This window comes from Pinus tabuliformis, chromosome 8 (genome assembly GCF_031772625.1).
Source record: "Pinus tabuliformis cultivar Carrire ecotype Pingquan chromosome 8, CPIR1, whole genome shotgun sequence".
Lineage (NCBI taxonomy): Eukaryota > Viridiplantae > Streptophyta > Pinopsida > Pinales > Pinaceae > Pinus > Pinus tabuliformis.
The window spans coordinates 909,818,884-909,845,433 of NC_142294.1; positions in this window are offsets into that span (position 1 = coordinate 909,818,884).

Here is a 26,550-nt window from a genome sequence, read left to right on the forward strand (position 1 = left end):
TCATTATCTTCACCTTCCTGCTCACTGTTGTTTTTGCACCCAAGCAATGTCTCCTGATTAGGGCACTGGTGCTCTCACCTCTAGGACGAGATCCAAAGAGTTGAACCCTTTCGCCTCTTCTAGACAATTTAGTAATGAAATAGATGTCCACTACTTCCAACTCCAGTTCTTGGTCTCCAATAATGAAGATCTCCCTATCAACATCCCATAAACTGATCAAGTAGTGTAGCAGCTCATTTTGGGCTCTGAGTCCTGTGGTTCGGAAGAATTTCAGCAACCCACAGTTCCTCAAAGCATTCACACATTCTGGATCTTGGGAAACTTGGTGATCTTCTGCCTCATGGCCTCTCTCCTTCCATTCAGTAACCATGTTGTTGAAATCTCCTACAAAACAACCATTAAACATCGATTAAATGCTTTTCAATGGATAAAAACTCAAAATTTTCGCTCTAAGGGGAAGTTTTTCTTCAAATTTCTTGCCCTGCTGTCATCACATTTATTTTTATTAAACTCGCAATTCCAGCGCGAGAGCCGTTCGGACTCAGGTGTGACCATCGCAAGTCCAATGAGAAAACCTGCGATGATTGCCCCCGCTATAAAAAAAAAATTGAAATCCTTCCTTTTGGCAAGAAAAAAATCAATAAAAAAGCATGAAAACACAATAAAATGCAAGAGAAAAGGAAGAGCTCTTACTTGTAGTTGACGGTTCGTGAAATGATGCTTTGGATCTCCTACACTGCTCGCCTAAAAAATTGAAGAAAATGGGGTAAACTGCACTCTCTAATTTACTCCAAGTGAAATGGTAAAAATGTTTTTACTTTTGGTCTATTTATAAGTTTTAAACTCATTTTTGCCAATATTTTATTATTTTTCTCGATATCAGTGATGTTTGGTTGTCCTTGTGCAGTTACAAGTCCTTTTTGGTGGGTTCAATGATCATTCTTGATTGATTCAATGAGTTTTTGTTTTATCTCTTTTGCGGACTCGTTAAAAATAAACGAAAAAGGAACCCCCCTAGAGTCATCTTTAAGCTCTTTTTGGACTCTCGAAACATGAAAAGATCACCAAGTACTTGTCTTTCCAAACTCATTAAATTAAATGAATTGACATCATCTCAGTATACGTTTACTCCTTTTTCGGGATGAGATTGACTATTTACAAAAAAGGTACACCTTGGTCGACATGGTCAAGAGGTTCTCTCGAATATTGTTTTCTACCTTTTTGGGTTCGAGGGACAAATCACAAAAGGGACATGATGGAGTTTTCTTTTTCGTCTCTTTTTCAAACTCTCTAAAAATGAAAAAGATATTGATTTATCCTTCCATCAGACTCGTTAAAAATATTTATCAAAAAAGACTTGTCACCATGACTAGACCGAGTTTCTCCTTCCTAGGACTCGTAAAACTTACTAGGATGGATTCATTCGAAGAATGAAATTATATGACAAGGATATGCTATCCCCTTCAAGCTTGCAACTAAAAATAATTGGGGTACTAGCTAGAAATAGTGGGGGGAAATGAAAGTGAAACATCCTTTGTATAGGCAGGATGTCGCTTTTGAACATGACACTCATCTGCTTCTTGTGTCGGGTTTGGGATATCCTTGCTCAGTCACTTGTCCTTCCAGGTTTGGGTGATCCATTTTTCCTCTCATCTGACTATTCCATTTCGTCATCATGACCCTTAATCTTATGTTGATTCAAATTTTTCCACACTCCGAACTCATGTCGTCGATGTTCAAGAGAAGTCCTATATGTAGTCTATTACCTATAGATTGTCTAACCTTTTGCTACAAGTCTTGATCATACTCATTCATTTCACTTTATTCCTTGTTTCATGTCGATGATGGGGGAATCATTATGGCCCTCCTTCGACAGGTCACTTCCTGTCGACTTCAGCTCATTATCCAAGAAGATGACTTAGAGACTCCCTTTTAGTACCTTAGAGCTTGCATGCCTTAATGGCAAGTTCTTCACATCCGACGATAGGTTTTCATCATTGGACTTTGATCAGATGATTCCATAAGTGTTCAACTTCAACTTCATTTTCACATTCACGGATTGTACTGTCGTACCTTGAGAACCATTGTCATTACTAGTGGTTTCTCTTGTGCCTGTTAACGGTCCACATCATTGGTTGGTAATCAGGTGGTTTTCTAGCATGTTCGACTTCGACACATTCATTCGCATGTTATAATTCATACTTTGATCAGGTTGGGATGGAGCACAAGACCCTGAGTTTTGTTTGATATGACTCAGGTTGTGTGGAGTTATGTATTTTTCATGATTGTACACATGTTTCTTCTATATGGATGGTTGTGACCATACCATGGGACTTTATATTTATGATGATGATCCTTCTATATCGGATGGTTACGTCCATGCCTTGGATCTTAGATTTACAGATGATCCTTTTCATTTGGATGGTTGCACCCATACCATGGATCTTTTCACATAGTCCTTACTATCTGAATGGCTGCGTCCATATCATGGATTCATCTTTTGATATTAGATATATATATGTATATGTGTCCTTGATTTGCAGGTCTCCTAATATTGTTTGTTCTCGTCCTTGCAAAAGCTCGTAAAGCATCTCAACCATCACTCCCTTTTCTGCCTTCATGCTTTAGGGGGCATCTATTACATAGTATTTTGTCACACCTCCCACAATTCCCTGTGACATAATCTAAAGTGCCCGAAACTTGACCATCATGCAGTGTAATCATCCAGATGTGCATCTCAAATCCTCCCCGAAACATTGATGGAAAAATTCCTTGAGCTTCCCTGGAAGAAAAGGGCTCTAAAACCCTAATTTTAGCATTATCGCTCCCCTGACACTGGGATCCCATGTTGATCACTAATTTCACTATACTAGACTCAAGATGTCAACGCGCTTTTGGCTTGTATACCTACGATGATCCCTAAAAGGAAATTTTTCCCAAAGAGGACAAGAAACTTCCTGATCTAGAGGCTTCCGGAATGACAAGATGGAGGTTGTTCGGTGTGGATGAGGTCAAGTTATCTCAACTTGGCCCTTTGGTCTTATCCCTATGAGCTACCTCCTTGAGATGAGGGCCTTCTCCTATCTTTGGAGAGATCCTAACTCCCTTTCCCTACCTATATATTCATCCTCTCCCATTCCAAAATGGTTGATCTTTGTCTATTTGCACCCTTATGCTGAGATAGTGCTTACATGCTATTCATTTGGCTTGGAGAAGGAGTGCTTGGAGAGCTTGAGCTTCGAATTTGACATTCACTCAAGGAGAGCTTATTGTCATCAAGGCTTGGTTGTATGCTTCCTCCTTTATTCTATTAATATATACAACTGTTGGTTCACTTTCCATAAATGTGTGTGTTAATGCATCATTTATCTTAATGCTCCTTGATCTGTTAAGTAGGTTACATTTGATTATGCTATTTGTACTTGTATGCTTTGTTGTGTCTTTGATCTCTTGTGTAGGAATTCAAATGCTGTGAGCAATAGGACTGAGCCCGAGGTGCAAGTGATTCGAGGTCTTCAACATAGGAGGATGTTATAGCATCAAAACGAGGTAGGCCATCTTCCTCTTCTCTCATTTCGATTGTAATTTAGGAGAGTGTCTTGTAGATTGTCACATAGGTTGCTAGTCCCCCTCATGGGCTAGAGGGATTGTCTCTGTCCGCAGAGAGGATTTTCCTAGACAACACTATCCCTTGAGGAATTTTCCTGTCTCCCCCCACCTTTTGAGGGATTCCTGGAGAAACCCATCTCCACCCCCAACCTTTGGGATTTTCCTAAGACCAACTAACCTTTCGGCAATCCAAAACTCAAACAAGAATGAATCCCATCACACCATGGCTATTTTTAAATGGAAAGGCAAGGCTAAAATCATTGTCGACACCTAGAAAATCCCATGCCAATGACAACAAATGAACCAAATACGCACATGCATATACCATGCATGTCAAAACGAGCGAGGAAATCATACATGCAACCTATTACCTAGAAGTATTCCCGTTGAAGCCGCCTAATCCAACCTTTCCTTGCTTGCTTTCTTTCCTTCTCCTCTTGGTGCTCTTCTCCTCTCTAAGACTAATTCCAAAACTAAACTCACAAAAGGCTCCAAACTGATGCTCTGAATCCTTTTCATTATTGATGCTTTTAATTTCTTCATTTTTTCTCTATTTTCCTTCAATTTCCTCCTCACATGAAACCTGTGACCTTTCACCTTCCTTTTCTCCTAATTTCCTTTATTTTCATAAATAAAATGCCAATAATTCCTTTTCAAAACATTTTCCATTGCCTTTGCCAATTTCCCCTTAGCCATAATAAACAACAAGTGATGCCCACTAGAATGCTTTGCCCAATATTAAACTTGGAATATGTGTCCCATGACCTTGGTCTTATTTTTCCTTTATTAATTTTATTACATGAACTTTTAACCTGGGGTTGTTACAAACCCCTCTCCTTTAGGGGAACACCGTCCTCGATGTTCAATGGCACCTACAACTAGAAAAACCGCTAAAAAACCAAAACATAATGTCCATGGAGCTTTATAACCCAACTCGTTGTAGTATTTACAATGAACAACCTACTAAAAATAAAAAAAAACATCATGACAAACATGATAACCATACCGCATATTGGAGCTTTATAACACAAATCATTGTGCTATTTACAATACCAGCCATACATAAATATGTACATATACCAAAAACTCATTTACCTCTACCAAAAAATAATGAAGGATACATAGCCTGCATCTGATCAACCATCTCCCATGTAGCTTCATCAGGCGCAAAGTGTTTCCACTACACTTTAACTTGCTCAATTTCTCTATTCTAGAGCATGAGTTGTTTCCACTACACTATGCACTGAGGTTCTAGCTGGAATTCTCCTTCTAGCTCCACCTGCAATATAGACCAATCAATAACATGATCAACGTCTTTTACATATATTTTAAGCAATGAAACATGGAAAACATCATGTAATTTCACTATGAGAGGCAGTGCAAGTCTGTAGGCCACTGGTCCAATCCTCTCAATGATCTTGAAAGACCCTCAATACTGAGGTGCCAACTTGGCACATGATCTAATCCTCAAGGAGATCTTTTTGGGCTTGATGTGAAAGTACACATACTCCCCAACCTGAAACTTCTTAAATGGCTTGTGCGGGTCTACATAACTCTTCTACCTATCATGTTTTTCCTTTAGATTCTGCTTGATAACCTGCATTTCTTGTTCCATTTCTACCAACATGTACGGTCCAATAAGTACCATGTTCACTGGATCACTCTAGCTTATGGGAGTATTACAACTCTGCCCATAAAGTGTCTCAAACGAACTCATCTTCAGTGACTCCTGATAACCATTGTTGTAAGCAAACTCAATTAGTGGGAGGATACTCCTACCACTTATGTTGTTGGTGCATGACATACATCCTTAGCATATCCTCTAGGATCCTATTGACCCTCTCTATTTTTCCATCTATTTGTTGATGATAAGTTGTACTGAAGGTCAATTTTGTACCCAAACTTGTGAATAACTCCTTCCAAAACTTGTAAGTGAACTTAGCATCTCTTTCTTACACAATTTTCTTCGAAACACCATGCAACCTCACTATCTCCCTAATGAAGACCTGTGCTACTTCACTAGCTAAATAAGTAGACTTAACCGTTATGAAGTGTACTACCTTGCTTAACCTGTCAACCACAACCATGATGGAATCATGCTGCTTCAATTTCCTTGGAAAACCTGTAATGAAATCCATGGAAATGACCTCCCATTTCCATTCTGGAATTGGAATAGGTTGTAACAAACTATCTTAGTGCTTACACTTAGCTTTCACTTGCTGACAATCCAAGCATTTATCAACAAACTCTACTACTTCCTTCTTCAGATTCAGATAATAGTAGAACCTCTTCACTACTATCAATGTATTCTTATATCTCGGATGACCTAAATACGACTTAACATGAAATTCTCTCAAGATAAGCCTCTGAAGCTCACTATTGTCTGACAGATAGGTCTAGTCCCTGAATCTAATAAAACCATCTGTCATGAGATAATAGTCCACATCTCATTGACCTATACCCTATTGTAACCTATGCTTAAGTTGATGGTACCTATCATCATGTTGTCCTACCTATAGGATTTGGTCATGTAAATCCATCCCATAAGAACTCATTGCTTCAACATGGTTTAACTGCACTCTCCTGTTGAGAGCATCTACAACTCTATTTTCCTTTCCTTTAATGTACCTGATCTCAAGGTCAAACTCACTGGGGGTGGCCAGCCATTGAGCTTTCCTAGAATTCATATTCATTTGATCAATTATGTACCTCACCCCACTGTGATCTCTCATCAATACAAACCTCCTACCAAGAATATAGTGCATCCACATCTTCAATGCATGAATAATAGCTGCCAACTCAAGATGATGAGTCACATAATTATGTGCATGCTCATTCAGTTTCCTTGACTCATAACACACCACCTATCCCTCGCACATCAGGACTCCACCAAGTCCTTTCTTTCAAGAATTTGTGCACACCACAAACTCTTTATCTGGATCTGCAATCTTTAACACCGTAGTGTTTGTCAACAACTACTTCAATTTCTCAAAGCTTGCTACACATTCTTCTATACATTCAAATTTCTTTCCTTTCCTTTATAGGGATAAAATATGATATGCAATCCATGAGAAGTTCCTAATGAACCTCCTATAATAACCTTCCAACCCCATGAATGACCTGACCTCATCAACATTTCTAGGAGCTTCCCATTCCATGATAGTTCATATATTTTTTGGATCTACTGTTATGCCTTCCTTAGAAACCACATGCCCCAAGTAATGTACCTCTATCTAAAATAAATTGCATTTTCTAATCTTGGCATACAATCGATTCTCCCTTGGCAATCTCTATACTGCTGCTAAATGTTCAGCATGCTCTTCCTCATTCTTAGAATATATCAATATATCATGAATGAATACAATAACAAACTTCTCCATATAAGGACGCAACACATTGTTCATCAAGCACATAAAAGTAGTTGGAGAATTAGTCAAATGAAAATAAGCTACAACAAACTCATAATTCCCATACCTAGTCTGGAAAGAATTCTTGTAGATGTCTTTGTCTTTATGCGTACCTGATGGTATCCTTACCTCAAATCAATCTTTGAGAACATTGTTGCTCCTTTCAATTGGTCAAACAAGTCATTGATACTCGACAATGGATACATGTTCTTGATGGTCACCTTGTTCAGCTTCCTGTAATCAATGCACAACCTGAGAGTACCATCCTTATTCTTCACAAACAATATTGGTGCACCCCAAGGTGATACACTTGGCCTAATGTACCCCTTGTTAAGAATTTCCTTCAAATGAAACTTCAATTCCACTAAATCTGGAGTACTCATCCTGTAAGGTGCCTTCAATGCTAGTGCTACCCTGGTACCAACTCAAAAGAGAAGTACACTTCCCTGTGAGGAAGCAACTCTAAAATCTATCTGAAAACACATCCTAAAATTGTTGTAATACAAGGTACCTCTCGAATATTTTTGCATTCTCAACATCCTTACGCTTGTCACTAGAAATGTGGACTGCAAATGGTACACACCCCTTCCTCTGACTGAGCTTATCCTTCATAGATGTGACCATCCTCACCAATGTAGGCTTCTTCTTTCCATGCAAGATTCTCTTTTCCCTATTATCATCTAGGCACTCAATAGCCTTGTCATAGCAATCTACTTTGGCCCTGTGGAGATACAACCAATCCAGACCCAAAAGCATACTATATGATCCCAATGGAAGCACATTTAGATGTGTTGATGTAGGAATACCATTTAGCTTAAATGCAAAAGCTCTTACCCTTTGATGAACTCTCTTCTTAGTACCTATAGCCAACTGCACCAACCAAGACTATGCATGCACTTCCTTTCTCAAACCACACTTATCTACCAGATCAGGATTAACATAACTATAATTAGATACAGGGTCAATAAAAATAGAAAAAACTTAACCAAAAACCTTACCTTCCATCTCAGTAAATGCCTAGTGATATGCTTGTTTGTTGTCCACATTTACATCAATCCAGGGAATGTTATGGCCCACATCCCCAACCGTTCGTGCCTCCTCAATGCTATATGTCTAAGGTATACTACCCTGGTACAATGGGCAATCCTTCTTTCCATGATCTTTGCACATATCCAACACTACAGCGGTCCCCTACTGTCACCTTTATTATGTTTCTCTCTAGGATGTGACCGATGTCCATTCTCAACTGCATTAAACTTCTTGTAAGGGAGCACATTCTCTTTCTCACATGCATCCTGAGGTCTTCCCTGCTTCAGTGGCCACTTCCCTTTAACTTTCTCATTCCCCTTCAAATCATGCTTAGGTTCATATTTATGCTTTCATTGCTCATAACAATGCTTTATTTTCCTGATGGCTTGCTCCAGTGACTGTGGCTCATAAAACTCAATCTGGTCTATATATGTTGCTGGAAACCCACTAATGAACCTTTGAATCTTTGATTTCTCATCCTTGAGGTAAGGTACATACCTCAACATCTCTAGGAACTTTCTAGTATACTCATCATCCATCATAGAACCCATCTGCAACTCATAAAACTCCTTAGCTATGTCATCATAATACCTCTTAGACATGTACTTCTTCTTAAAGAGTCTCTCAAACTCATCCCAAATCAACTCTTCTTCTCGAATGCCCTTGAAATTCTTCACATATTCCCACCAGATATCTGATTTCCCTTTCAGAATGAAGGTGGCTATTTTGGCTTTCATGTTCTTTAATAGTTATGCAACTTGAAGAATTTATTTATCCCAAGCAACCATGAATATGCATATTTTGACTTCTTCATCTCTCCATGAAATGTAGGCAGCTCGAATTTCTTAAACTTCTCGGGCAAGTATTCACTTCTCCTATAAGGATGATGGTAGTGAAGAATGTGATGATGTCTCCTGGATGAGGAACTCGAGTGATACCCATACGAATCAATCCTCCTATCAGGTGTATCCAATGATCTACCACCTCTGATTGTGTCTCCTCTATCCAACCTATGTCCTGACCGAGACTTACTACCATAGGATCCATTAGTCTTCCCTTCTTGTTCTTGACTAATCCTCAATTTTCCTTATCTTTGCAAGTCTGATAAACTCTAAAGGATGACTGCATTGACCTTTGCTTTCTTTTCCTTATCCCTTGCAAGTCTTTCCTGAGCCTCAACCAACCTGTCATTATCTTCTTTGCAACTTCTAATATCTTCCCTCAAACTCCTCAATGTGTCTGCTATATTGGGAGAATACCCATATACTTGCTACCCAACTAATCTATAGGGAGAGTCACGTGAACTATATTCTACCATTTTTATGATCATCTTTGATTATCTTATTCTTGCAAGTATACCATGTCAGATAAACCAAATAGATACCATAACTAAAATCATACCTCAATGATGTTCAGGGGAGGCTTATCTCATACAAAAAATTAGTCCACATTAGCAGGATACATGTATAATCATAATAATATAAATATGCCAAAATCATTCATGACAATACCAACTACATACTATGACATCATGCATGACAACCATAACCATGAAAATGCATGCATAACCACGTGTATCTAGCCCATCTGGTCCAAGTGTTTGAACTTGGTTTTGATACCACTTTGTAACACCACCTCTTATATCTACCCACTTTCATTGGCCTGCCCGGGGTAAACATGAGCTGAGGGCTACTATTACATGACTCAAACTCCTAGATAACTTTAACAAAATGGAGCCGAAAAAAGAATACCTTACCGACTTCCCTTAATTTCTATAGGACCCCTAGGAGCTAACCAACCACTCCAGGTGCCCAACCTCTAAGTTAACTTGCTTTTTAACTAACCTAGAGCATCATTCACTCCCATGACAAGGCCTCCATGAATGGAACCCTCCACTCACTCCCACAGGCCTGCTTCCCAACAACTACAATCTTTTTCATTCAATTCTATGCTAGCAACCACTTTTTCAGGACTAGGATCCATACCTCTACCCAGAACTTAATGAAACTCCCATAAATGATAAATAACATAGAAACAGAGCATCTAACACAAACCTTAACCAAGGACTTGACCTAGCCTGGTCTAACCATGACAGTCATTTTGTCAAACACATTGAGAACAAAAGATCTATAGGTCATGAATGCATATCTAAACATAGAGATCTAAAACTTATCTACGGTTTACCAAGAAGGAATAATTCCATTTCTCAATAACTGCAATAACATCTATTAGGTTATGCATTCATTAACCATTCATTTACCAATCAAACATGATAAGAACCTTAACTTGGATCTATCATAAAACCATGCTTATAACCAGCATATAACTACATAAATAACAATGGTAGAACAACCATTAAATCCACATAATAACAAGTACATTTACTCATAAGATACAATGAGGAACTTAGCTCCTATTAACATATGCAAAATCCAACCAAGTCAGGGACTTCATGTACCACCCGACCATAGATTGGGATGAACCAAATCTTTGTTTCATCCGATCACCCCCATGCCATATTCTAAGCAAGAATGTGGAATTCCATGGGATAAACCAATCCATAAAAAAGCAAGGGAATCCAGAGGTTAAAACACCTCCACCCTCACACTACCATGATCTCATAGTAAATTGGTCTTGAGATCACAAAACCAAACCGAGCTTGGATGCCTTAGAATTCCTTCACCATAACCTGAGGAATTTTCCTGTCTCCACCCGCTTGTTGAGGGCTTCCTAGAGAAAACCATCTCCACCCCCAACCCTTGGGATTTTCCTGAGACCACCTCACCCGCATCCAAACCTTATGGCAATCCAAAGCTCAACCAAGAATGAATCCCATCACACCATGGATATTCAGAAATGGCAAGGAAAATCTAAAACCATTATCAAAACCCAACAAAACCCATTCTAATTAGAGAAAATGAACTAAATACACACATGCATATACCATGCATGTCAAAACTAGCTAGGAAATCATACATGAAACATGAAGTTGCTTGATCGAACCTTTCCTTACTTGATCGTTGCTTCATTTTCTTTCCTTATCCTTCCCTTGCTTGCTTTCTTTCCTTCTTCTCTTGGTTCTCTTCTCCTCTATAATACTAATTCCAAAACTGAACTGAAAAAATGCTCCTAACTGATGCTCTGAATATTTTTTATTATTTATGCCTCTAATTTCTTCATTTTTCCTCTATTTTCTTTAAATTTCCTCCTTACATGAAATCTGTAACCTTTCACCTTCATTTTCTCATAATATCCTTTATTTTCATAAATAAAATGCCAATAATTCATTTTTTCCTTTTCAAATCATTTTCCATTACCTTTGCGAATTCCCCCTTATCCATAATAAACAACAAGTGATGCCCACTAGGATGCTTTTCCCAACATTCAACTTAGAATACGTGTCCCATGACCTTGGTATTATTTTTCCTTTATTAACTTTATTACATGAAATTTTAACCCGAAGTTGCTACAAGAAACTTGGTGCATATTGCAGCGGAAACAACTCATGCTCCGGAACCAAGCAATCTAGCAAGTTAAGGTGTAGTGGAAGCACTTTGGGCCTGATGAAGCTACATGGGAGATGTTTAATCAAATGTGGGTTATGTATCCTTCATTGTTTGTCAGTTGAGGCAAAGGAGTTTTGTTATACGTACACATTTATGTATAGTTGTTATTGTAAATACAATAATGAGTTTTGATATAAAGCTCTAATAAGTGGTATAGTTGTCATGATTATCACATTTGTCATGTTGGTTTTGCTTTTTAGCAGGTTGTTCATTGTAAATATTGCATCGAGTTAAGTTATAAAGCTCCATGGGTAGTCTGTTTTGGTTTTCAGCGGTCTTTTTGGTCATAGGTGTCATAGAACACCAAGGACAATGTTTCCCTAAGGGGGGTGGGTTTATAACAGCCCCAAGTTAAAATTTCATGTAATAAAGTTAATAAGCAATCTAGCAAGTTAAGGTGTAGTGGAAGCACTTTGGGCCTGATGAAGCTACATGGGAGATGTTTAATCAAATGTGGGTTATGTATCCTTCATTGTTTATCAGTTGAGGCAAAGGAGTTTTGTTATACGTACACATTTATGTATAGTTGTTATTGTAAATACAATAATGAGTTTTGATATAAAGCTCTAATAAGTGGTATAGTTGTCATGATTATCACATTTGTCATGTTGGTTTTGCTTTTTAGCAGGTTGTTCATTGTAAATATTGCATCGAGTTAAGTTATAAAGCTCCATGGGTAGTCTGTTTTGGTTTTCAGCGGTCTTTTTGGTCATAGGTGTCATAGAACACCAAGGACAATGTTTCCCTAAGGGGGGTGGGTTTATAACAGCCCCAAGTTAAAATTTCATGTAATAAAGTTAATAAAGGCAAAATAGAACTAAGGTCATGGGACATGTATTCCAAGTTGAATGTTGGTAAAAACACCCTAGTGGGTATCACTTGATGAGGCTGATCAATAGGTACACTATAAGGGTCATGATGCCATCCTCCAGCTTTAGAACTATCTCTTTCTCACATTTATTTACAATTTTATTATATTATGCTTAGTGAGAACAATAAAAGATGTTTTTTTATGTCATGTGGCCTAATATGGTTTAATTGCATGAAATGGAGCATTTTTTAGATAATTTCTATGCAAGGGATTAGAGTAGACAACAGGGAGAGATTCTAGGAGGTTTTCCACCTCTTTAACTCCTTCAATCAGCCCAAGATCACAACACACTCTCTCATCATCTCGAGGTCATTGGCAGCTAAGCAAGACGAGGTCATTGGAAACCAAGCAAGTGAAGTTAATCAGGAACAAGATCCACCATTCTCGAGTTGTGGGAGACAAACATTCCTATTTTCTAGGGAGTTTCTAGTATCTACCCTCTTGTATAAATAAACATGTGAAAGAGCTCATTAGGATTCAAGTTTTTTTTTTTTTTCTTTTTCAGCTAGGTAGCTATTGAGCTTAAGTACTTGGCACTATTATTTTTTATTGTTATATGATGCAATGATAATGAGAAGTTGCTTATTGGTTCATCACTGAGTTAGTTCCAGAGGGTTGAGGCTCTTGGGTTTGGGCCCAACCCCAATGGCTTAGGTCCCTCTTGTGTATTTGTATATCTTTTTAGTTTAGAGTGATTATTAGTTTCTTGCAGTTCCTTAGAGAAAAATCCATCAAAAATATGTGACTGCAACCTCTACCTCACCTCTCTCATGGGAGCATGAGTAGAAGGGTTTACAACCACAATCCAAAAAATATTATGTTTATGATTTCTTGGAAGAAGATGTATGTTTTCCATATTGTTTTTCATATGCTTACCATAGCTTAGGAGTTGATTTGTTGATTAGATCAGAGTTTTGGCATAAGAGTAGATAGCATTTAAATTCAACTCATATTTTCCACTATTGATTGTTTCATTTTGTCAATGATAAATGGGTATATGCATGTGATGATTGCAAGGTTGTTTGGATCTACAGGAAAGGGCACCTTCACCACCTCCATCTTGGACTTCCTCACCTTCTCTTATGAATCCCAAATTCTATCCTAAAATTTTTGTTCATGAGATCATTTTCCTAGACCATCGTGAGCATCTCTCCTAGTGAAAAATAGGCCTTCAAAAGGCTCTGGGCTTAGCTAGGGGCTTTGGCCACCCTTCATTAATTTACCTCAACCTCCATCCACCATGCCATACCTTGAGCCCATCATTTACACCTCCTAAACCTTCTCGGCAGCCTTCTTGTAGCATTACAGGGCACCTGTAGCATCTTCCTGTAACACACCTATAGCAACCTATTTCCTCACCAATTTTGACCTTTGCTGCAATTTTGGACTTATCTTAGAAGTATGTTGAACCCCAGCTATGACTCCATGATCAAGGGCAGCTCCTAGGCCACTCCAAACCCTCCTTTTCCTTCATTATAAAACATAATAACATTATTTTCTTGATCATAGATTGGGCAAAAATAGAACATTGATTTATATGCAAATGTGAGCTAGTTAGATGATACATAGAATTTTGATTTATGGTTTGGTAGGTTAGCTTCTTGTCTGCAAGTATATTTGGCAGCTAGATGGGTGATTAAAAGTTAAGTAGTTTCCTTTCTACAAGTAGTATAACTCTTTCCTTTTCATGAACTGATTCAATAGCATTTGCAAGTGGAAGTTAATAGAATTTCCCTTAGAGGTAGCTTCTAAATTTCACCATCATTAGCTATTTTTCATTCTAATTCAGTAGGAGGAATGGTCTTGGATCACTATTGATCAAATTTCCTAGTTGAGGGTGGCATGAGTGGAATCCCATATACTGTGCATATAGCACTATCACCTTGAAGTTTGTATGAACCCAAGGTTGATAAATAGAGTTGAGGAGCCCTTGGGAATGCATCACTCTTGGTGCAATGCTAGGGCTCACCACTTTTTGGCGCCATTGTTGGGGAGGAATCTAGGTAGATTTTATTTTTAATTCAGCATTGTTTTCCCTTTTGCATACAGTTTTGAAAAAAGTAACATAAAAGAAAAAGAGAAAAATTTATTTCATGTCGCGTAGGAATAGAGATACTCAAGGAAAATTATTACCAAACACCCCCGCATACTCAAGAATTCAACCTTCACTCTTCTTCGATTACTGTCAGCTTCCCTCTCTAATATAGGGAAGTTAGAAGACCCTCTAAGTGAGAAACCTAAAATATTTTAAAAACCTATTGGGGAATAAGAAGAACCCACTTCACCTACCCTACCGAACGCTGAAAACAAGAACAATGAAGTTTCCCCTATCAGAGAGACTAATGGAGAGGCTGGAATGAAGAATATAATCCCTACTTCCCTTCCACACTTCCATGGCTTAACCTTTAAGGATCCTAATACCTTCATGTTTGAATTTTTTGTTGTATGTATGACCTATGATTGTGCCTCTGATGACCAAAAGCTGAAGTTATTCCCCTCTACCCCTAAAGATGCAATCTTGTGCTGGTTTATGGGTCTGCCTAGGGGTAGCATCACTACTTGACCTCAAATGCAACAAGCCTTTAATGACAAGTACAGAGACTACTGTAGGTCTAAAGAAACCAAGGAAGAAATATTTAGGATTACTCTTGGAATCGATGGATCCCTAGAAGACTATGAGGAGAGATTTCAACTCAGTTATAGGAGGACGAGATGCACCCTTGATCATGAATCACTCAAACTAGTTCTTCTCCAAGGGATTAGGGAGGACATGTTGGAGACCCTCAACATGTTTTATAGGGGATATATCCATCAGTTATCTTATTATGACATTAAAACTATGTTCAAGAATCACTCTAGGGCTGCTAGAAACAAGGGTAGGGCTAGTCAAGGCTTGGCCAATTCCTCTCCTTCTATAACATCCATCAAGAATGAGATTGGGAACATGTTGGAGGACTTTAAAAGTGAAATTTTGCATACCTTTTCTTTGAAAATGAATACAATGTAGATCAAGAGGAAGCAAAGAGAGCCCTAGCTATTTTTTCCCTAAATGCACTAGAAGGCACCCCAGAAATGAATGCCCATTAAATGTCATAGAGGCCTACTCAGTATGTGAGGAAAACCATGCCATAGATAAATTACCTTCTTTTCCTGGTTTAAAATATGTATACCAAGGGGCATAAGGTGGGGCTGAGCAGCTCTGCTTTACAAATCAAAGGATGCCTTAAGGACCTCAGCCAAACCAACCAGGCATGGAAGGTGCATCTTACTCTTATTATCACCCCAACCAGAATGCACCCCTGCCACCCTGGTACTCCTCCACTCATACATCATGTTCCACACCTCCTTCTTAGCCTTATGCTCCTCAATATCCTCCTCAACCTGTCAATCAACCTTTTCGGCCATATGCTCCCCAACCTCCTCAATGAAACATCCCATAATAAGAGTGGAGGCCTCAACTCAACCAACCTCCTTCTCTGCTACCTCCACCTCAGCCTCAACCAAAACTCACTCACCCTGCTCCACCCAATAAACCTCAGATTCCTGCTCAACCCAATTCGAACCCAAATAACAAGAAAGCACAACAGGTCTATAGTGGAGAGACATCTTACCCTTCCTATGTTGTGGAGATCCAAGAGATCAACCTTAGGTTTGGAAGAGTGTTTCCAAATAACCATCCACCATCTCCACCTGAAGAAATTGAAGAGGAAAAGGAACAGATTACCCCTCAAGTAAATCCAACTCCTTTTCCTGAGAGATTGATCCACCCTAGGCAACACACCTCGAAGGAGATTGAACTTCTGGGAGAATTAAAGAATTTGTGTGTTAAGATACCCCTTCTCCAAGATATTAAGGATGTACCCATCAATAATAAGCTTATCAAGGAGAAATGTTTCAAAAACTCTCGAAGAAGAAAAAGAGACACCGTCGTCGTCAATGTCATTGGTCAATTATCTGATTCGATGCTGGGGGGAGTGATTTGTCCAAAATATTTAGACCTTGGAAGTCCAGTAGTAGATGTGCACATTGATGGCATCATTGTCCCTCATACCCTGATTGATCTTGGGGCTACCATCAATGTAATGACTACATAAACCATGATAAAGCTAAACCTCCAAGGAGATTTGAGAAAGACCACTACCGTGTTGCAACTGGAAAATAGATCTATAGTAGCTCCTGAGGGAGTTGTTAAGGATGACATGGTATCCATCAAATCTTGGGAGTATCCTACTGACTTCTTGGTTCTCCTGCCAAAAACCAAGTTCAATGGCTATCCTCTCATCTTGGGAAGGCCATGGTTAGCTGCTACTGATGCTTAAATTAGTTGATGGGCTAAGAACATGACCATTAATAATGGACATTTGTCTAAACAATTGGTATTGTATCCTCTTGCCCAGCCATCAATTGAGCATGACTTACCTTTGTGGCTAAAAGAGGAGGAGGAATATGAAGTGTATCATACAACATCCTACCCAATTTGTACCCTAGATGTTGTTATAAGAGGGGAGCAACCTGATGAATATGGCCTCATTTACCATATCCTTCAAAACCAACCCCCCAATACCATGCCTCTTGATGGGCTAGTGAAATAATTTGGGAGTAGTATTTGGACTGAATTATTATTAGTTGACCCAAGTCCTGCCCATGTCAAAGTTGTAGAATCTAGCGCATCTAGAACCTTGAATATTACCCCCTCTCTCTCAGCCAACCAGGAAGAGAAATTGTGCAAGATGCTTGGAGAACACTTAGATGCCTTTTCTTGGAAATATAAATAAATGAAGGGGGTGTATCCCTCAGTTTGTTCTCATCACATATACATTAAGGAGGGATGCAAACTTGTGTACTAACCTCAAAGTAGAATGAACCCAACCCTCAAGGACATAGTCAAGGAAGAGTTACAACATTTTCTAGATGTAGGGTTAATATACCCCATCTTAGATAGTGAGTGGGTGTCCCCTCTAGTTTTAGTACCAAAGAAGAATGAAAAGTGTAGGATCTATGTGGATTATAGAGAACTAAATAAGGCCACAAAGAGAGACCATTTCCCTTTGTCTTTCATTGATCATGTTTTATATGGTCTTGTTGGGAAGAAGTTCTTCTCTTTCCTAGATGGATTCAGTGGTTACAGTTAGATCCAAATTAGCCCTGAGGACCAAGAAAAGACTACATTCACATTTCCTTGGGGTACCTTTTCTTATAGGGTCCTTCCATTCAGTCTATGCAATGCCCCTGCCACTTTTGAAAGGGCAGTTCTAAGAATCTTTGTTGAGCTTGTCCATGACTCTTTGGAGATCTACATGGATGATTTCACTCCCTATGGGTGTGACTTCCTGGAGGATCTCTCTAATCTGGGAAAAGTCCTGAGAAAATGCATTAAAATGAACCTCTTGCTTAGTCATAATAAATGTGAATCCTTAATGAATGCAGGGACTCTCCTTGGCCATTCAATACCTTAGAAGGGGATACAAGTGGACCCAAAAAAGATTTCCATCATAAAAAGGGTCCCTAGTCCTCAAAAGTAGAGGGATGTTAGAATTTTCTTGGGCTTAGTTGGCTATTATAGGAGGTTCATCAAGGATTTCAGTAAAGTGGCTTCACCATTTTTTGGATTGTTGGCCAAGGACTTAGAATTTTATTGGACAAGTAGCTACCAAGAGGCCCTTGAGATATTAAAAGAGAAATTGACCACTGCACCCATACTTAGGGGTCCCAATTGGGCCCTGCCTTTCCATATCCATATTGATGCATCAGACAAAGTTGTGGGGGAAACCTTGGGAAAAATATATGATAAGTTACCCTATGTCATTTATTTCATTAGTAAAATATTGTCTAAGGCTGAATTGAGCTACATTGTCATGAAGAAAGAGCTCTTAGCTATTGTACACTCCTTAAACAAATTTAGGCACTACATCACTGGATACCAATTTTTTTTGCATATTGATCATGTAAATATTAAATATTTGATGAATAAGCTTGATGTGAATGCTAGAATCATTAGGTGGTTGTTATTGTTACAGAAGTTTGATTTGACTATCATGGACAAGCCAGGAAAAGAAAATGTAGTTGTAGATTTTTTGTCTAGACTTACTTTTCCTGCAAGTGATGAAGGGATGGTCGATGATAAACTTCCAGATGAGCACCTATTTTCTATCTCAATGCTCTCTCCCTAGTTTTATGACATAGCCAACTACCTAGTTGTTGGGAGATTCCCTCCAAATCTATCATCCACGTAGAAGAGCGGAATTGTAAGGAAAAGTTCCCCTTTCACTTAGATTGGGGGAATCATTTCAAGCTAGGACCAGATCATATTTTAAGGATATGTGTCAGGGAAGAGGAAGTCTTTAACATCCTCTCAGCCTGCCATGATGGGCCATGTGGGGGTCATTTTTCTACCAAGAGAACAACTTTCAAGGTTTTACAAGTTGGCTACTATTGGCCCACTTTCCACCAATATGCAAGAAGGTATACCAGCATATGTGATTAGTGTGAGAGGATTGAAAAGCCCACACCTAGGGACGAAATTCCTCTACAACCCCAAGTGGCCTTAGATCCATTTGAAAAGTGGGGCATGGATTTCATTTGGCTTATCAATCCACCATCAGGGAAGAAACTGAGCTAATTACTTGAAAAAGTGGGCTGAGACAAGGGTTTTCAAGCAACAACAAAAGAGAAGGTGGTTGAGTTCTTAAGGGAAAATATTTTGTACAAATTTGGGTACCCAAGGGAGATAATCACCGATCAGGGGGCTCAAATCAGATCACATCTAATTGAGAATATCCTAAGGCAACATCATATCAAACACAAAACATCTACTGCCTATCACCCTCAGGAAAATGGTCAGGTAGAAGTTACAAATAAGGCATTGGAGAGCATCCTCAACAAGGTAAAGAGCAGCAGCAAGAGAGATTGGGCGGACAGATTAGTGGAGGCCACTTGGGCCTATAACACCACTTGGAAGACAACTATTGGGTTCACTCCATATGATCTAGTTTATGGGAAGAAAGCTCTACTTTCTATTGAGTTTGAGTATAATACTTTGAGAATGGCAGCCCAATTGGACTTAGATGTCACCAAAGCACGGCAAGAGGGGTTGTTCCAGTTGAATGGCCTAGATGAGTTCAGAATGCAGGCCCTACTCCACACTGAAGTTATACAATTGCAAAGGAAGGTATGGCATGATAAGCATATCAAGGAAAATATTTTTCAAGAAGGGGATTGGGCATTATTATATGATTTTAGGTTCAAAGATTTTAAAGGAAAATTGATGACAAGATGGTTAGGCCCATACCTGATAGAAAAATGTCATGACAATGGAGTTGTTCAAATCAGGACCATTGATGAGGAAGGGATCCCCTTGCTTGTCAATGGTTACAGGATGAATTTATATAGGAAACCTATGTCTAAGGTAGAATTCATTAGTACAATCAGCAAAGAAGTCAATGTGATTGAGAGTGTCATAGCTCCCAGTCCACAACACACTTAGATATTTTTGTTGGAAAGAAAGAAAAAAGAAAAAAAAAAGGAAAAATTCCTAGATGAAAACCTCTATGAGGCATTTGAGGCTAACTCTTGGGTTAAAAACCTCTCTGAGGTAGCCCAGGAGCAAAAAAAAAAAGAGATAAAAAAATGATAAAGATTCTGAGGTGAAAAACTCTCTTGAGGCACCTAGGGAAGGCATACAGGTTGAGAACTTCCTCTAAGGCAGCGTGTGTGTCTCAAGAAAAAAGATAAAACACACACACACACACACACACATAAGGAAATGATTTTTACCATGTCTACTGACCTTTTTTTCATTTTACAGGATTATATACAGTAGCAGATTCCATGGCTACAGGGCCAAAATTATCAAGATTTCCTTCATTATTCCATCTATCCACTTCCTATCCATCATCTCTCTCATGTGATCACCTCTCTCCACCATCCCATTAGCCCAAAATTTAAGTTTCACCCCCTCTCTGGACTGCTACAGGAAGGACCTGTAATTGCTATGGGAAGGTCTTGTATTGCTACAGGACGGTTCTGAAAAGCTATAGGAGGGAGATCCGAGGACAATGACAACCCAACATGGACCCTATGACCTTGAGAATGATGAATAAGGTTCCTACATCATGTTCCATCATCCATATATCACTCATCCATCCGATTTCACAAAAATTACTAACTTTGTTTTACCCCTGTTGAAATTTTTAAAAACACACAGAAGCCATAATTTCTACAAGTCTACACTACTCCCTCATGGTCCTAGCATTGTCCTCAAGACATGTTACAACTTCTCTCATCACCCCCATGTAGATTGAATACCCTAGAGGAAAAGGAAAGGACTACTATAGGAAGAAAACCTCCTCCTGTAGCAACCTATGCACACATCACAGAAAGCACTGATATTGTTTTTTTCTCATCAATAAGGGGGTGATGTAAACTTATGAGACCACTTTGAAGCAGTCATATCACTCCCAGGAGGACTCTCCATTAGCAGTAACATCTTGAACATCGAAAAAGTACTTTCACACATAGCAAACACAACAGTCAAGTATCATGAGGAGAAATGAAGAAATACACAAGAAATAAGCCAGCAAGTCAACTCCCTTGATGCCAATGATGTGGTCCAGCTCAAGTATGAAAATCCCTATAGTAGTTCCATCATGAGGTAGGCACAGGTATGGAAAAATACCACCTCCTCCCTATGTGTGAATAATGAAGATGTGTAAATGTCAAGAAGAGATGTTTTAATAAGCTGGAGGAGACCAGTTAACTTGGCCACCCTCTGCTAGTAAACTAAAAGTGATGGTAAGCACTCATGCAACGTAGAGATGTCACATCATCTAAGTTGGGATCATAGATAGTGGATGGTGATTACGAGAAAAGGAGAAATAATTACTCAGAGTGGGGACAACAGTCTAAAAGAGGAAACCCCATGTGATTGTCAGGTCACCACAACGCTCCAAGCCTAAGCCAAAAATGGAATATTATGTACTAGGGATTGAGTTATTTTGCATAATCACTCATTTCAAAGATGGTTAGGGAGATGACAAGCCCAGGGTGCCATTGAGGATTTTTGAACCTTGTTCTGCAATTGCTACAAGAAGGAGCTACAAGCAAGCCTACAACTACTACAGGAGGGTCGAGAGATTGCTACAGGAAGGTTGAGAAGGTGGAGGAAAGCCACAGAGGTTCAAATTGGTCTCCAAATTACCACCTTCATCCCATACTACTTGATAAAAAGTAAGTGCCACCATCTCCTTCATCCATCCATCAGATTGCATGCAAATTTCACTTCAAATTCTACAAGCAGTGGCAGTCTAATTGTGAAATTAAAAGGTATTTTTGAGTAGTAGAGTAATGGGAATGTAGGCAATTGTCATTAACAAGGAATTTTTAACTCACTACTGCCATTGAATTACAAATTGAAGCTATTGAAGAAGTATCTCTCCCTCACTTAGTTAAAAACATAGAGAAGAGATGGGGGGAGGATTTAACAAAAGGGAGCCCTCAGAAGACAATCCACCTACACCCTCATGTGGTAGACATTTTTAGAAGACACCAATGGCTAGGATTCTTCAATTTGTTGAAAGGGTATGATGATGACCTTACCTTTGAATTTTCCATGGCTCTGAATTCACAAACATATGACAGTGCCACCACTGTGGTGAGGGGGTTGTTTATCTCTCTTAGCCCTGAAATAATTAGTAGAGTAACAACCCTACCCCTAGGAATAAAGTGGAGCAGAGAAGACAAAGCCACCATTACTGAAAAAAATAATTTCTTCACTGCCAATGAAAATCTTGTCGAGGACAAGAATGGAGTTACGAGGGAAAGCCTCCCTTATCCTTTGGATGAGGTGGCCTACCATATTCTGAAATACGTATCATGTGAGGGAAGAATGAGTGTGCTATATGCTTACCACTTTAGATTACTTCATGAACTTAGGTTCCAAGCATAATTTCCTCTTGCTCAAAGACTTAGTGTGCCATACTTCCTCCTACAATCCATTAGGGACATGAGTCAAAAAGTGAGAGAGGGAAAACACCAACACCTAGGCCACCATGGCCTCATTAAACTGATAGTGGTGGATTCCTTGAGCAATTTGAGAATCCCTATCCTTTGGTCCAAATTCATAGACATGGATAGAGAAACCTTCATTGAGGCACGAACCCACACACTAGGTGAAACCCCAACCTCTAGTGTTGGGGGAAGAGAGGGAAATACATAGGAAGAAGAAGAAGGGGAAGGGATATGAGAGGAAGAAGAAGTAGGGTCAAAAGAAGAGTAAAGAGAAACAGAAGCAAAAAGGACAATAGAAAAAGTAGAAATGAAAACATAGGAGGAAGAAGAACCAGAGGTAGAGGTAGGAGGAGAACAAGATGAAAAAGAAGAGGGGGAGGCACAGGAAAAATCAAGTCCTGAGAAAACTACTAAGCCCATAGACACAAAGATACCCCAAAAACAAACAAGTTTGTCTCCAAGAACCACTAAACAGGAGGTAGTTGCAACTTTAGCTACCTTAAGCACCCCAGTCAAACCTAAAAGGAAGAGACAAAGGAAATCCCCCCTATATTTTAAGACCAGGAAAAGCACCAGGATCAAGCAAGGGAGGCCACAAACACCCACAAAGGTCCCCATCACAATTGAGGAGTCCCCAAGCAAGAAAGAGGAGGTGGGACCAACTGAAGGAAAAATCGAAGAGGTCACCTCTCCAAAACCCACAACAAAGACTCCTATAGCATATGTAAGGAGGCCCACCACCAGATCAACCTCCTTCAAACAACCCAAGACACCAACCACCCTCCAATAAGAAGAAAAGGGGAAGCTACAGGAGGGTTATGAAAATCTACAGGAGGGGCAGAGTATGCTACAGGAGGGACAGAGGATGCTACAGGAGGGACATAATGAGCTACAAGAGGGGCAGAATGTGACACAATAGCTACAAGAGGTAGCAGCCTCCCCAAAAACATTTGAGAAGGACTTCCCAGAGCTCCAGGAGCCTAGTCCACAACCTAGCCTAAGCTCCTACTACAAATTCATTGAAGGAGGGAGGATTATTCCCCAAAAATTTGCAGTCCCACTTTTCTATGAGCTAGAAATAGAAAGAGGAAGAACCCATAGGCAGATGCAAATTGATAAGTCTAAGAAGGTAGAGGATGTGGGCCTCATGGAAGAAAAGGTCCTTGAAATGAGCAAAGAATTAAGTGAGTTGAGAATGAGGGAGTCCACAATGAAGGAGCAGCTACAAGTAGAGAATATGTGGTTGAGAGAGAGTTTGTAGGAGAAAGAAACCCAACTTTCCACCATGGAAATCCTCTCCGTGGAGGCATTATAGTGCATACAACCATCCAAGTCATATGCACTCTTTCTCAAAGAATAATGGCCGCAATTCCATATCAAATCCTTATCACAACATGGATCTACACCCTTTCAGGACTACAAACAAGTCATTGAATTTTGCAACCATTCTGGCGTGGAGGACAAAGAAAAATTGGTTGAGTTTTACATACACAACCTCACTCTAACTGACATGAATTTTTGGGATCCCAATGCAATATTGGGGGACACACAGTTGATGGCCTTAGCATCTTGAATGACTCATGAGGGAGAAAGAGCTAAGGAAGTGAAGAGATTCATGGCAAAGGAGGAAAAGGAACCATTATATATCAGGGGTAGAGCTAGCGAATCCAATGGCTATCATTAGAAATCATAGCATCATCACTAATGATGTTGACTTAGCACCTAAATACCTTGCCAATAAGGAATAATCCATCTTACATTTTGAAGACACAATCAGGTTATTGGGAACTAAAAGCCTGCAAGCCTACCAAAGGAGATGGCGTGCCTTACCCCACAACCTCTAGATCAGAGAATATCACTCTCTTAAAAGGCTAAGCAATTCCTTGGAGAGGATATCCCTATACAAGAGTATCATGCAAAGATTAAAATTTAAGTGAATAGGACTCAAGCTTAGTCCACCCTTGCTGCTAGGCCTATAGAAAGGAAGAAATTAAACAGAAGAGAAAAAGGAGTGGGAAGCAATAGAAAAGAATGCAGGTTTCTCAGGGCCATGAAAGAGATGCACATAGATGACCGAGTTTCTTAGAGGATGAGCAACAATTTCAGTAGGGGGGTGATGATGAGGCTCATCAATAGGAACATTATAAGGGTCATGATGCCATCCTCTAGCTTTATAACTATCTCTTCCTCACATTTATTTACAATTTTTTTATATTATTCTTAGTGAGAAGGTGTTGAGGGCCCCGAAGTTGGGTCAACAACAAGGGGGATACCCACCCGGTCCGGAACCTGGTTGGCGGCTCCTTGCCCGTTTGGAGTAGCGGGTCCGACTGGGGATAATGGGACCGGTTTCCCAATGTGAAGGGTGTGTGTGTGTGTGTAGAGTTTGATGATATTAATCTAAAAGGTTTCTCTGAACTAGTCTTAATTCTAACAGCTAAACTACTTCTATACTAATGTGATCTAATGAAGAGAAAACAATACATCTAATCTACGCTAACCCGGGGTGTTCTCTTTTGTTATGCGATCTAGAAAGATTTCTAACAACAGCTGGTAATAAAGATCATTCAACTGTTATCAGAATATAAATCGATAAAGATAAACCATTCTGCATAAGAAGTTAGGCAGAGTAGTTGTGAACAGCATATCGCATAATCAGTTTTCTATATGTCAAGCATAAATAAATGACTCCACCGTACAGAAGTGCCAAATGGTAATACAGACATTCATACAGTAACATATAAAGAACTCAACTGTATATCACTTTGGGGATACTAGCAGAATTTAGTCAAGAGATAAAAGTACCATTTATGACTGATTTCACTAATAAACTTCAAGCGATAATGATTTACTTCTACTTGTTCTAATATCTGTTAAGAGTACAGAAGTGCAACATCAGTAACAGACATTAAAATGCAAACATAAATAAATCTCGATCCATCCATTCATCAAAAACCTCCTCTGAGGGTGCAGAAGTGCATGTTCTGAGGATACGTTTTTTGACAGATTTCCGGACCCTTCTCCAAATGCCATGAGAAGGGTTAAATACTACTAGCTAATTGATATTAATTACACGAATCTAGGGAATCGGCTTCAAATGACCGCCCTTTACTAAAAGCAAATTTATTTCTAAAACTTTAAATCTAATTTCTGACCGTTTCTGTATATTCTCTTTAGTGCTGTCAACAGCGCAACGCTTTCCTGGGAAGAGTCGGATGACTGCCTTCTTCTTTTGCTTGGGAGATAAAAGTGGAAATAACAAGAGCTGACACCTCCTTCTGACAGACCAGAAGATATTTTCGAAAACCTTTCTCTAGCTGGGTGTATTCGCCGCGTGTATACTTAGCACAACCTAGGTTCTTCTCGAACTGATTTTGCTGTTACTGTTTTGGTTTCCGGTCGTGCGAATGACTGAGTGGGTTAGGAGTCGCGCTGTATGGACAACCCTCTGTTTCGAGAATTGTTTCCGCTCTTTGTTCCAGGCTTTTCTGGAGCGTCCCCCTTCTTTTGCGTTTCTCTTTTTGCTTTACCCAGTCTGAGCTTCAAGATCTTTTGTGAACATGCTGCTTTTGTGCGCCTTTGACTCTGAGTCCTGGATAGTCTAATTTCATCAGTGTCGGTTGTCTGATAGTCTGGAATCCGCGGTCCTGCTGCATGCGGCATTCGTTTGCGGAAGCATCTTCTCTCTGCTATTTAATTGGCGCTTTCCCCTTTCTCTCAGATGTTTCCTGCATATAGATTTATATCAGTTGCGTGTCTTGCAGTCTACGCAAAGAAGAAGGGAAATGAAAAGATTGACATAAAAAGCATTAAACTCTAATGAATGCGTAATCCTGACATGAATCATGACTTGACTCTTCGATAAATGCGATGCAATCATTTCTTGATACTCAAGCATGCAGTCATTAATTTCTTTTAAGGCATGCGCTTGGCCTTGGGTTTATCGTGTGATGAGTCTTTTCGGATCGCAGATCGCAGTTTAGTGATATCGCAGTCATCGCAGATCGCAGATCGCAGATTTTATTCAATGGTTCATGGTGCCATAGCGTGACGTTTGCGATGT